The sequence below is a fragment of the Euprymna scolopes genome, chromosome 12 (genome assembly GCF_053919585.1).
Source record: "Euprymna scolopes isolate OS-2025 chromosome 12, ASM5391958v1, whole genome shotgun sequence".
Taxonomy (NCBI): Eukaryota; Metazoa; Mollusca; class Cephalopoda; order Sepiida; family Sepiolidae; genus Euprymna; species Euprymna scolopes.
This window is the reverse complement of record NC_136493.1, coordinates 41778177-41793739: the sequence shown is the minus strand read 5'-3', so window position 1 is coordinate 41793739 and position 15563 is coordinate 41778177. Positions and strand designations below refer to the sequence as shown.

Here is a 15563-nt window from a genome sequence, read left to right as displayed (position 1 = left end):
AACAGGAGCAGATCACACACGGTGATAGAGAGTTGGCGGGTGGGGGTTCCTTAGAGGCGAAGGTTGTGGCGTCGTTTGATACAACACAGCTGGTTACTATGCTTCAGTCAGCGTTACTCACCTGACTGTGAAGTGTGCACATTTAGACCATTATGGCTGCTAAGCAAGGTGAGGTAACTATTTTAAAACCTTGCAGATAATAGTTATATTCCTGCAGAAGGCACAGGCACCAGCTTTTCGCAGTTAACTTATTTGATCCTAGTTTATTGTTGTGTCGTATAACAAGTCGGGCGATATAGTCCTCTTTCATTATTATTATTATTATTATTATTATTATTATTGGCTCACAAGGAGCTTTCATACACGTCATCAAAGATCCCATCGAATACAGACTGTGATGCTTCCTGGAGGCTGAGTGACAACAAGTCTTCCCAGTCTCCACCTCTTTCGATAATATTTGAAAATAAATTTGCACTATCGCAACAGCTGTTTGCCATTGATTTCTCGTTGACAGCGGCCATTGGTCTTTAGTGGAATTTGAGTGACAATAAGCCTCCCCAAGGTCCCAGTTCTCTTCTGACTTATACAGTGGAGGTCTGATCAGTGCTCACTCCTCGGTCTTTTCTTCCTCTTTGACTACTTGGCTATTCTCATTCTTATTTGAGGGGAGGGAGGCAAGGATGTGGTAATGGCAGGATGGATGTTGGTTAGAGAACTTATAGGTATATATATATATAAGTATATATATATGTATATGTATATGTATATATATATATGTATATATATGTATATCTATATATATGTATATATATAGACATATATATGTATATACATATACACATATATATATATATGTATATAAATATAGAGAACTTATATGTTATAGATATGCGGCTTCAATATTCTTGGTTCCATGTAACGCATTGTGTCTTGTCTCTGCAGCAGTTGGTCTAGTCTGCGCGTTTGGTTCTTCATTATTATTATTATTATTATTATTATTATTATTGGTGTTGTTGTTATTGTTAATAATATTATTAATATTATAATATATAATTAATATAATAATAAAAATAATAATAATAATGGAATTTTCAGTAAAAAAATGTGTTACTTATGCCTTCTGGATTAGAAGCAAATTGCAAATTATTTTTAAAGTTTCTCAAAATAATCCCTTCGTTAAAGGGTTAAATATGGAATGTAATGTCTTGGATTTATCATCTATCGCGTCTGTAATGATTGCGATAAATTATGCTTTAGTAAAATTTTGTGTTCATTCTTTTTTATAGGCAACACAAACACATATGTTTACATTTATATAAGTAGATATAAATATGATGAGTTGGACTCGGTGGTTGGCAATATTATGGCCGCCATTACGCGTTCGAGTGTCGACTACAAAATAACTTTCACGGATACATTTTAGGAAAGCTATCAGTCTTCAAATAACTAAGATAAACAAAACTCTCGGTGTCACTTTTTAAAACTCATTCTTTCACTTGGGAGTCATTATTTACCAAGGCCCGAATGTCACTCAAGGATAAGTGGTAATGAAAGTCAGGTGATAGTATAGTTATAATTAATAGAGTTAATAAGTAAGAATTTGATTATTTATGGGGTCGACTAAACAAGAACTTGTTTAAATGCTACCATTTTGTATTCAACTGGGAAACCGGTCAGCTGGACAATGTTTCACAAGTGGTCAGAAAAAAGAAAGAAAAGAAGCTTTGTTCATGAAATGTGAATTTACATTTATGCATAGATAGAGAGTGGGGGAAATAATATATACTGGTTGTAGCTATATATTATTTAATTGGGATTCATTATTGAGATGTGTATTATTTATTAATCTTTATTCATTGCGGACTATTATCCTCATCTTTTCTTAGTTGTTTCACAGTGGATAGAGACGTTGAATCTCTACGAGTCCAGGTGAGAATTGTCTGAAGATAGCGGTTTTAATCCTACCCAAAGCCGTCCAGAGGCTTAGTTGGCCAAATCGTGGTGAGACGACAACAACTACGGAAGGCAGTAATTGCAGTGAATGCAGTGAATGCAGTCAGGAGATTAAGAGTTCCTATGCGTCGCGGTGGTCACCTAACGAAGACCAGAGGAATAGTTGGCCGAAACGTCGTGAAACAACTACGAAAAGAGGAGAATACTAGTTTTTTTTTATTTATTTATTTTTTTTTATTATTACATTTTCACCCCAAACAAGGCAAATTGCCACTTTGGTGTAGGGGGCTACTATCAGGGGCAACAACTACTGGGGTACTATGTAGGGATTTGGGCAGCAAGGCGTCGGTTCACATTACACTTGAACTTCTGCACGTCAGTACTGTTGGGGAAGCAGGGACCTGGAATGGAATTCCAGAGTCTAGCGGTTCTGGGGAAGAAACTATTGGAGTAAAAAGATCTTTTACATCTAGGGATCTCTACAGTGTGGTGGTGGGATTTAGCAGCCTGTCGGGTTTGTCGAGGGTGCTCACGTCGTGGGGGCACAAGTGATTGCAGTTCGTCAGAGCATTCACCACTAAAATACTTGTAGAAAAGGCAGAGGGATGCACCATTTCGTCGATGGGACAGAGGCTGAAGCTTAGATGCCAGTTCAGGGCCTATCAGGTTTGCGACTCTCTTTTGAACCTTGTCAAGGAGCGAGAGACTAGTAGCAGATGCACCAGCCCAGATGTGGCAGCAATACTCCATACATGGGCGAATGGTGGCCTTATAGAGGTACAGGATAGTCCGCAATAAATAAAAATTAAGGGTTGTAGCTAGTTGAGTGCGTTTGTGTGAAAGTTTGGCAAGGGGGAACCATGCATTTCATTTCATACTACCATTATTACAAGTACTACATTGACCCTCTTGCCAGTGAAGTAAAACAATGATGATCCAAAAAGTGTTTTATTTGGAGGTTTCTGCAAGGCGAAACATACTGGTATCCTTTCTCTCTCCAGCATCAAATATGTCTTTTGAAACTTTGCTGAAGTAAATATCAGTATACATTTCCGACAATGCACTATGCATCATGTAAGATTGTTTTTGGAGATATGATACTTGTTAAATAAACAACAATGGCCATTCACGTAATTAAACACACCTATAAGGCTCATAAAAATAGCAGATGTATCATACCACAAGTAATATGTTGTTTGTCGGTTGAACAACCACTGAATTTATAGAGCTAATTAAACAACTGTCTTGCAGACAATAAAGCATGTAGTTACATTTTCTTTGTTTTTTTAAAATATTGTTTTAATATTTTCTTTTTTTTTATTTTTTTTTTTTTTTTTACTGTTGACCTGACTGGAAATGTTTTAATTACTCTGATTCGTTATAACACTACTTCACGATAAACCTAAACTTGTTCATAATATTTAATTTACTTTCACTGTTAAAAATACACTTCAAGGGAAAGTAACTTTTGATTAATAATGGGTCAGTATTACTAGTATTATAATTAGTATATTATTCTGTTCAAAGTAAACGTTATTGCCTTTTATTTAATTTATTATGATTCCTTTTTACGTTTTTTACATACATTACAATTTTATCGCCATATTTGATTTACTAACACTTTCATCAATACAGTTCAAAGGCGAAGTAACTCTTAATTGCTACGGTGGAATATATAGAACTTATCATAAAGTAAGCCTAAATTTCGATATTAGTAATATATCAAAAATTATTTTTAATATTCCTGATGATATACTAAAATATATATATACACACGTTGTTCATTTGGCGTGGATAATTACGTTTTAAAATGCATTTTGGGTTGATAATAATGGTGAATGAGTAAAACTGGACGGTGAGACAACAGCAAAATGGTCAGTGTTTACTTGTTACAGCGAACTGGGAAGCAACCCATAGATATTGTGTTGCGGTGCCGGATATTCATTGGAAGGGAATTCTCATTTTGATATACACACGAATAAAGGGTAAGGTAAATTGTTGACGGTGATTGAAATTAGACGAGTGTTTTTTTTTGTTTTTTTTTTATTACATTTTCACCCCAAACAAGGCAAATTGCCACTTTGGTGTAGGGGGCTACTATCAGGGGCAACAACTACTCGGGTACTATGTAGGGATTTGGGCAGCAAGATGTCGGTTCACGTTACACTTGAACTTCTGCACGTCAGTACAGTTGGGGAAGCAGGGACCTGGAATGGAATTCCAGAATCTAGCGGTTCTGGGGAAGAAACTATTGGAGTAAAAAGATCTTTTAAATCTAGAGATCTCTACAGTGTGGTGGTGGGATTTAGCAGCCTGTCAGGTTTGTCGAGGGTGCTCACGTCGTGGGGGCACAAGTGATGTCAGTTCGTCAGAGCATTCACCACTAAAATACTTGTAGAAAAGGCAGAGGGATGCAACATTTCGTCGATGGGAAAGAGGCTGAAGCTTAGATGCCAGTTCAGGGCCTATCAGGTTTGCGACTCTCTTTTGAACCTTGTCAAGGAGCGAGAAACTAGTAGCAGATGCACCAGCCCAGATGTGACAGCAATACTCCATACATGGACGAATGGTGGTCTTATAGAGGTACGGGATACTTTCGGGTGTTAGTAGTTTTCTAGCACGAGAGAGAGACCACCTTTCTTGCAGCGGCCCTGGCAATGCCTTCAATGTAATTGTTCCAACTCATGTTTCCTGTAAACGTTAGGCCAAGGAGTTTGTTGTGAATGTTTTATAAAGATGGGCAATGTATTGAACTTCATTTGAGCAATTGCTATGAAAATAACGATAGAACAGAGGAAGACTCGCAACCTTTCTTCTATTAAAAAAGAAAGATTAAGTAGAAGGAAAAAATAATGCCCACTAGATTTCGAATCCGGTTACATACTCTCTGAATACAGGAAATTATGCTATGAACAGCTTGCCCTCCTTCACCACCTACGGGCATTTTTATTTAAATGAGATGAGAGTGAACAATTGTGGGTTGAAAAAATACCGCCAACTATTTCTGATAAAAACTTAAAAACCCTGAACAAATATTCAAAACCACATATGTGCAAATAAGATTTCATCACTATGGTTAACTTGTATTAGCTTTTACGAGGAATGGTACACCGTCTCCAAATGATTTAACATCAAAGAGCACCACGAAGTTGGATACTCTATCAAACTAGATTACTTTTTTATCCTGAAACCCACTAAGACCAGTAAATAAAAAACAAAAGATATATATGAAAATGATTTGTTGGGAGGAGATTTATGTCTTCGATTTCGGTGTTTGGGGAAATAAAGACTTTAATTAGAATATACAAATATCTACGTCTCTCATATAGAGTTCAAGTGTTAGCCTTGGATTAACCACTAAGGAGGCTGTCCTATCAGCAGGCGCAAAGTACTGGGACTGCTGTATTGCCATTTAGTGAGTGGATCTGGACCATGCAGTAGTCTCTGGTGGGACCTCTCGATGCCATACTAGTGGGTAATTGTTACGGCTTTACCTTTTCGTGTGCCACAAATAAAAAAAAAGTTTTCCTGTCTTTTTCTCTCTTACTTTCCCTCTCTGTACTGCTCTAACCAAGTATGCCGACCTATTCCACAAATCCCCAAACCTCAACATGCAATATCTCCAGAATAAAAACTCGATTAAACCTAGAACCCCATCTTCCAACGTAGACCCCTACTACCAGGTCTCCTTCTCCAACATCAGGGGTCTACGTTCCAACCTTCCAGAGGTTGAAACCCAATTACAGGAGACGAAACCGGACGTATTCTTTCTAAGTGAAACTGGAATAGGGCCGACCACTTCCCTAGATGAGTTCATAATTAACGGAACAAATTCTTAATGAACCGCCCCCTTAAGAAAACATTTCAGCAAATCTCCTCACTAACGTAATGTACTTGCAATAACCCTTATCCCTGAGTAGCTTCCGGGCCTTGATAAGTGGTGATCACTGTGTAAAAGAAAAACAAAAAAAAACTAGATATCTTTTATAAAAATGAAAAATTATTTTGTAAAACGTCATTAATGCATTGTGAAATTCTAGGCGTTTCGATATACCAACGAATCACGCTTATTAAAAAAAACTGAAAAATAGTGCATAATTATTATATAACACTCCATCCAAAAATACTGCGACTAATGAGTCTAGAAATATAAATTAACAACTTGAGATGTAAACTTTGATATGTTATCAGCTGAGGTTTTTTTTTTTTCACATAAATATATGTATATTTTTTTAAATTCTATAAAACAATTATAGCTTGGTGGGAACACAAATTCGTAATGACGTCATCTTAAACATATGTATTCGAACACAGGACATACCAAATAAATATACGAATAGATATTCACTAAATATAGCGTTGGAAATTATTTTAATAAACCAAAACAATGTAGTTTGCTTTACCCTAAGTTTACACGACTTGAAAATGTTTATGCATATTAGAATATGAGTCCTTCAGGTACATAATTATGTTTTTATCAAAATTAGACAATTCCTTCATTTTCCGCAAGTGTTTTAGAGTCTGTGCTTGTAATTTACGCTTGTTGGCGGCCATAACACTACTCATATCGATAATGTAAAAAACGTGCTGTTTTAGCGAATTTGATAATTTGATAAATTATGAAAACGTTCATGTAATCATAAACATTTTCAAAGATGTATTTCTAATTAGAATCTGTGAATAATTAAACTTTGCGTTAAACAACAATAAAAGCATCGCTAATTTTTTGGTCTAATTGAATTAAACGTATTAATACGCGTGCAATATGAAATTAAATGAATTAATTAGCATGTTTAATTAAAAACACATATAAACAAATATATGTACATCCTAGCGGGATCGTCTGCCGTTGCTCGGATTTAATTGAAGAATATTGTTATATGAATCAATATTTAAAAAAAGAGTTGACTTTAGCAATACACGTGATGTCTACAGTCTGATATCTAAATCAGTAACCTCTTCTAATGTATGTTTATACTCTTAAATATAATAGAAAAATGGTTTTTGGCTCAAGTATAAAAGTAAAGTTATCTCAGAACTGTTTATGTGGGGTTTATAGATCCATTTTATATGTAGACCACTTATATGTAATAGGTAGTTTATAGAGTTTCTGGAAAATAAATGCAAATGCTCATGCATACATCCGTATATATATATATATATATATATATATATATATATATATGTATATATATGTATATATATATAATATATATATATGTATATATATAATATACTTATATATATATATATATATATATATATATATATATATATATTCTTTCACGTATATTCATGAATAATTATTGCCAGGTTTTGCGGTAGTGTACTGCTATTTCGCTATATTTAGTGATCAAAAGCAGAAGACCACTTGTTGTTGCAACATGTAAAATTAAAATTAAATTGTTGACGGTGATTGAAACTAGAAGAGTGTTTTTTTTTGTTTTTTTTATTACATTTTCACCCCAAACAAGGCATATTGCCACTTTGGTGTAGGGGGCTACTATCAGGGGCAACAACTACTTGGGTACTATGTAGGGATTTGGGCAGCAAGATGTCGGTTCACGTTACACTTGAACTTCTGCACGTCAGTACAGTTGGGGAAGCAGGGACCTGGAATGGAATTCCAGAGTCTAGCGGTTCTGGGGAAGAAACTATTGGAGTAAAAAGATCTTTTACATCTAGAGATCTCTACAGTGTGGTGGTGGGATTTTGCAGCCTGTCGGGTTTGTCGGGGGTGCTCACGTCGTGGGGGCACAAGTCATTGCAGTTCGTCAGAGCATTCACCACTAACATACTTGTAGAAAAGGCAGAGGGATGCAACATTTCGTCGATGGGACAGAGGCTGAAGCTTAGATGCCAGTTCAGGGCCTATCAGGTTTGCGACTCTCTTTTGAACCTTGTCAAGGAGCGAGAGACTAGTAGCAGATGCACCAACCCAGATGTGACAGCAATACTCCATACATGGGCGAATGGTGGCCTTATAGAGGTACAGGATACTTTCGGGTGTTAGTAGTTTTCTAGCACGGTAGACAGAGCCACCTTTCTTGCAGCGGCCCTGGCAATGCCTTAAATGTAATTGTTCCAACTCATGTTTCCTGTAAACGTTAGGACAAGGAGTTTGTTGTGAATGTTTTATAAAGATGGACCATGTATTGAACTTCATTTGAGCAATTGCTATGAAAATAACGATAGAACAGAGGAAGACTCGCAACCTTTCTTCTATTAAAAAAGAAAGATTAAGTAGAAGGAAAAAATAATGCCCACTAGATTTCGAATCCGGTTACATACTCTCTTAAGACAGAAAAATATGGTATGAACAGCTTGCCCTCCTTCACCACCTGCGGGCATTTTTATTTAAATGAGATGAGAGTGAACAATAGTGGGTTGAAAAAATACCGCCAACTATTTCTGATAAAAACTTAAACACCCTGAACAAATATTCAAAACCACATACGTGCAAATAAGATCTCATCACTATGGTTAACTTTTACGAGGAATGGTACACCGTCTCCAAATGATTTAACATCAAAGAGCACCACGAAGTTGGATACTTCATCAGACTAGATTACTTTTTTATCCTGAAACCCACTAAGGCTAGAAATAAAAAAAAGATATAATACAACATATGAAAATGGTTAGTTGGGAGGAGATTTATGTTTTCGATTTCGGTGTTCGGGGAAATAAAGACTTTAATTAGAATATACAAATATCTACGTTTTTCATATAGAGTTCAAGTGTTATCCACAGGTAGTAGGCCCCTTGATTTCTGAGAACTTGGACTATAGTAAAAAAACAAAAACAAAACTGTATATCTTTTATAAAAATGGAAAATTATTTTTTTAAAACGTCATTAATGCATTGTGAAATTCTAGGCGTTTCGATATACCAACGAATCAAGCTTATTTAAAAAAAAAATGAAAAATAGTGCATGATTATTATATAACACTCCATCCAAAAATACTGCGACTAATGAGTCTAGAAATATAAATTAACAACTTGAGATGTAAACTTTGGTATATTATCAGCTGATTTTTTTAAAAAAAATTTTCACATAAATATATGTATATTTTTTTAAATTCTATAAAACAATTATAGCTTGGTGGGAACACAAATTCGTAATGACGTCATGTTAAAAATATGTATTCGAACACAGAACATACCAAATAAATATACGAATAGATATTCACTAAATATAGCGTGGGAAATTATTTTAATAAACCAAAACAATGTAGTTTGCTTTACCCTAAGTTTACGCGACTTGAAAATGTTTATGCATATTAGAATATGAGTCCTTCAGGTACATAATTATGTTTTTATCAAAATTAGACAATTTCTTCATTTTCCGCAAGTGTTTTAGAGTCTGTGCTTGTAATTTACGCTTGTTGGCGGCCATAACACTACTCATATCGATAATGTAAAAAACGTGCTGTTTTAGCGAATTTAATAATTTGATAAATTATGAAAACGTTCATGTAATCATGAACATTTTCAAAGATGTATTTCTAATTAGAATCTGTGAATAATTAAACTTTGCGTTAAACAACAATAAAAGCATCGCTAATTTTTCGGTCTAATTGAATTAAACGTATTAATACGCGTGCAATGTGAAATTAAATGAATAAATTAGCATGTTTAATTAAAGACACATATAAACAAATATATGTACATCCTAGCGGGATCGTCTGCCGTTGCTCGGATTTAATTGAAGAATATTGTTATATGAATCAATATTTTAAAAAAGAGTTGACTTTAGCAATACACGTGATGTCTACAGTCTGATATCTAAATCAGTAACCTCTTCTAATGTATGTTTATACTCTTAAATATAATAGAAAAATGGTTTTTGGCTCAAGTATAAAAGTAAAGTTATCTCAGAACTGTTTATGTGGGGTTTATAGATCCATTTTATATGTAGACCACTTATATGTAATAGGTAGTTTATAGAGTTTCTTAAAAATAAATGCAAATACTCATGCATACATCCGTATATATATATATATATATATATATATATATATGTATATATATGTATATATATATATAATATATATATGTATATATATAATATACTTATATATATATATATATATATATATATTCTTTCACGTATATTCATGATTAATTATTGCCAGGTTTTGCGGTTGTGTACTGCTATTTCGCTATATTTAGTGATCAAAAGCAGAAGACCACTTGTTGTTGCAACATGTAAAATTAAAACATCAAATACAAATAAGAACACCCTTTTTAAGCTTCATAAGCCTCACACAACCTTTAAATTAATGTATATATACATATATATATACATATATATACATATTTATATATACGCATACACAAACGTGCACACACATTTATAGATATATATACACATCTATACATACACATTATATACGCATCTGTACACACATTTATATATATATGTATGTATATTTATACATAGAGGTACACCCACATTTATATATATATAGAGGTATACACACACATATATACACAATGTACACACACATTATATACACACATGTACCCCCTACACACATTTATATATATACATAGAGCTACACACACATTTATATATATATATATATATATATATATACACACATGTACACACCCATTATAAACACATATTTACACATGCATATATCTATCTATCGATCTATCTATATATATATATATATATATATATATATATATATATATACTAGCAAAAGTACCCGTCGTTGACTGGGTTCAAAAACAGCCTACTGAAAATGGACTCTGATTTATGAAAGTACTAGCGAGGGGTACCCGGTCTTGCCCGGGTGTTTTTCGGTATGTGTGTTCGGGCGAAAACCTAAGAATAAACGATGTAAAAAAACAGAAAAACGAACGCTAAAAAAACATGCTTAGCGGGGGGGGGGTACCCGGAGTTGGCTGAGTGTTTGGAGGAGGTGTTAATGAAAACGTAAGAATAAGCGAAGTAAAAAAAGAAAACATAAAAACGAAGCGGGGCTACCCGGACGGTGGGGGGGGGTAATCAAAACATCGGAAAAAAAACACAAAATATACTAGCGTAAGGCAAACGAACGATTTTTCATGAAAAATGGAAAAAAACAAAAAAGAAAATAGAAGAACGATCGTTAAAACCAAAAAAAAGAACACGTTGAAAATGGCTTTAAAAGGCCTGTTTTGGTATTAAAAATTAAAAAATCGGTTGGTACCCGGCTGTTTTTGGGCGTGTGTTGTCGTTCGGGGGTGTTAATTAAAACCTAAGAATAAGCGAAGCTAAAAAAAAAAAAAAAGCAGAAAAAACAAACGTTACGTTCTAAATGGCTTAAAGAACACTGGTTCAATATTTAAATTTAAAAAATCGAAAAAAAAGACATCTCACACCACGATTCGAACCCAAAACGTTTAGATATTGAACCTACGCGCTAACCAACTGAGCTAACACGACGTACATGAAATTTAGTCAGTTTTCAACTATTTAAACTAAATCAGGTCATGACGTAATCTGACGCATGCGTAGAACCGGTCGTCGTCATGAGAGGACAGTTTTTGTCCCCCCCTGTGGAAAATTGTCGATTTCGGGGTGAAAGAATTAACGTTGTTGGCGAATTTTTCGATATTTTTCGGGAGAATGATAGAGCTTCAATATGATTCCGAGTTTGTGAATTTTTGTTCTGTCTGTCGAAAGTTTTTAGCAGACACACAAACATACACACATACGCACATACATACGTTTTCGCTTTTATATTTGTATATGATAGGTTATGAAAAGGAAGGGCTGTAAAGAGATAGCTTTGAATTTGGGGGCATCAAAACAACAGCAAAATATGATGAAAGTAAAAATAAGATAGATACACCCTATAATTTATTATACCATACCTGTTCACACTGAAACACTTATCACAATATTTTGTGGATCTATATTATAAACACCTTGTTAAACTTTGCGATATATTTCCATTCTATGCGGTCAGGCGCGAACGAACCCTTCATAATTTTATTGTACCATATTTCTTCAAACTGAAACATAATTATCACAGATAAATATGAAAAGTCTTTATTAAAGTGTGTGCCTATTTCCATTCTATGGGGGGCCAGGCGTGAACGCAGACCCCACAATTTTATCATACCATCCCTATTCAAGTTAAAACATATTTATCAAAGTATTCTTATGTACATCTATATCAACAACCCATGTAAACGTTTTTTTTTAAATTTTTTTTATTTCCATACTTTGTGGACCATGCACGAACGCATACCACATAATTTTAATGAACCAGCGTTCTGCCACATCAAAATACCCATTCCTGATCCTCGATACATCTTCTATCATTATATGTAATCAGTTTTTTTTTAGTCAACCATACTCACACACAGACGTTCAGCTTTATATATATATATATATATATATATATATATAGAGAGAGAGAGAGAGAGAGAGAGAGAGGGAGAGAGAGAGAAAGAGAGAGAGAGAGAGAATTAGAGCGAAAGAGAAGGAAAGGGAGGGAAATATAGTGGACGATGAAAAGAGAGTAAGAGATATGTACAGGTAATCAGACATACATTAGATAATAAGAGAGAAACTTTGGAATCATATACCAAAGGCATGAGGGTTTCTTTTAATAGATTATACAAAGTATATATTTTGTCTTTATTAAGAAAATCAAAGGGCATGATCGGCACATTAAATCTCTTTGCAGTAATCATTTTGTGTTCTTGTTAGTTTGTTACAGGAATTGGCTTCACACATAGTTTAAATGAGTTCATGTAAGAAATATAAATAAGTTCTATAAAACGTGCTTATAACTGCTGTCTTTATATTAAAATAAATTGTCTCAACACAATTGACGGGATAATATTCATAAAGAATAAGGGGAGTTTTTTAAGGAAGAACATATCGTCCGAATTTTCATTTCTCCTAAACTATAGTATACTAATTGCATGAAATAATACAAACTACCTACTGTTATAAAAACAATAGATATATTGGTAAAGTTAAAATTCTGGGCAGGGAGAAAAGAGTTCAATTCATGGTCGAGTGATTTTAAGTTACAAAATATATTCTGACTCCATTACCAAACATGCAACATTAGAATTTAAGGATGAAGAGAAAGTGAATAAACCAAAGTAAGCAATGACGCTTCTTTCTTCATCATGGACTAGTAGTTTTTGGAACGCTGTGACAATGATCGATCCCGTTATTCAATTCATTGATAAATTTTTAGGCAGAGGGACAGCACTAATGTCAAAGAAAACGTAAGACCTCCGTCCGTCCATTTGCTAGTGGAAGACGCTCGGGCATTGCCGAGGACCCACTTCGTTCTACCCATATATATCAGGGTAAAGTGAGGCCATAGAAGCCATTTGACTGATGTAATACAGAAGCAAACAGAAATATTTCTGTACATTGTCTTGTAGCGATCAGAGTTACCAAATCTTGTAGATAATATAATGAGTGTTCAAAACTCAGACCTGAAAAATGAGACAACAAATACCGAGTTACAATATATACAAAGAATATATTTTACTTCACGAACAAGGAAGAAACAACAAGAAAATGTTTGCAGTGCAAACACATACACATGTTTTAACTTATTGATTCTAAATGCGTGTGTACCAAGTGTTAGGATAAGTTGGTTAGTGTTGTTGTATATTTGTGACTTACGTTAAAACGAAGGTAACACCTGTTGAGGCGAAAGATATGTACGCCTGATTATATCGGCGGGTTAGACAAAAGAGAGGGAGATATATAGAGAGCAGGAGTGAATAGAGAAGGCGAAACAGGAAGTAGATATGCAACCTGTACGAAATATCGAAAACAACGAACTAGGGCAGATAACCAGTGCGTTATCACTGAACGTTTGTATTCGTGTGTGCGCGAGATACATATTCGTAAAACAGTCTGAAAAGTGTATGCTTATAATACTCCTCGACAGATATCCGGACACTAAAGCGAAATGATATTGCGACAGGAAAGGTGTTTTAAGCAAAAAGAGTTTGAAGCCTGTGTAACTTTGTAGAAAAGGTAATAAAATTACCGTTTTAAATTGTTGGGTAAAGTTGCAGTTTGTCGCGCCTGGTCGCAAGTAAGTCTGCAAGAAAACGTGTCTGCTAAGTTGAATTGCATAGTCGAAGTTGGATGCGCACGAGCGTAAGTGCGTCTGCAGGAAAACGAAATTCGCCGAGGAAAGCGCGGCGTCGACGTTGTCCTAATGATTTGTATAACTAGTGAACTGATTGGATGATTGAACGCCCAATAATGAGTTTGTAGTGAACATTTTTCAGCTTAGCTTATGTTAGCCGGGGGGAACTTCTGTCGGTTAGGTCGACATTAATTCCAAGAATTTACACTAAATGCTGAATGTTTTTGTGGGTTTGCTTGCAACGTTTGTTGCTGATAAGGGTTGATATACCAATAACAACCACCAAAGAAGGAAGAAAAAGTTGGTGGGAGGAAGAAGCAGAGGAGGACAGCGAGAAACATGTGTTGTCACTCTAAACATCTGGGCAACAAGATCAAAAATATGATGAAAATGAATTCATGAATGTCTCGAGGGGGAGATAGGGATAGAATGTCATAACCCTAGTCATAGTCTGTTAGGAATTAGCGTGATATTTTGTTTTACATATGAAACCCTTTACGAAAATAAAATATGTTTATAAAAGTACTTTGTTGACATTGATACAAAGGGGCAGATAGAAAGGGAGAAACGCAGAACATTCTCGGTTGTTGCAGCAAATCCGTTTCTAGCCGTGAATGTTTTGAAGTGTGAGGATGAAGAATAAGAGTGCAGTTAAGCACATACCACTGAACATTCAGTCAAAAGATTCGAGCTATCTGTAACATTAATTTTCCAGCAATACCATGAACGAGGTTTGTCGCTTTTCAATGTTTATATTGACTTATGCGTATATATATATATATATGTATATATATGTATATATATATGTATATATATATATATATATATATATATATATATATATATATATATATATATATATATATATATATACACGCATAAGTCAATATAAACATTTAAAAGCGCTAAACCTCGTCCATGGGATTGAGCTTGTGTCAGAAAAGTGTCTAGTTTAGACAGTGTCAAAGCCGTGTGTCCAATGTAGCTATTGGTATTGGAGATGCATTTATAGGGGCATTTAAACTGATACACTACATTGATATTGTTGACCGCTAAGTTTGATTTTAATTATAAGGTAAGCAGTTGTTAATTTCTCATAGTAAATGATAAATCGATTCATCTTATTATTGACTAGGGATATATATCGATGTATTATATTTCTTAATACCATATATATATATATATATATATATATATATATATATATATATATATATATATACTTGCAGTTTAGTCTGGCTTTGCTCGGGCTTTACGTACTGTTCATAACTTTATGTGCTTCTGTATATACATATATATATATATATATGCATATATATATAGTAGGTTATGAAATATATATATGACAATTAAGCTGTACATATGTGTAGTCATCGACATACAGTCCTGTGTCGTTGTATCACAACTCGTCCATGCCGCTAGACTAGAACCTCTTCCAAGCCGAGGATTGAATTTATAACCGTCGCGTTGACAGTC

General features: G+C 34.4%; 1 long non-coding RNA gene across 1 annotated transcript in view; it reads left to right on the top strand.

The window, feature by feature from the left end:
- Positions 1–15563, top strand: part of LOC145291259 (uncharacterized) — a 188720-nt gene that overhangs the window by 138712 nt on the left and 34445 nt on the right. The window lies entirely within an intron of this gene.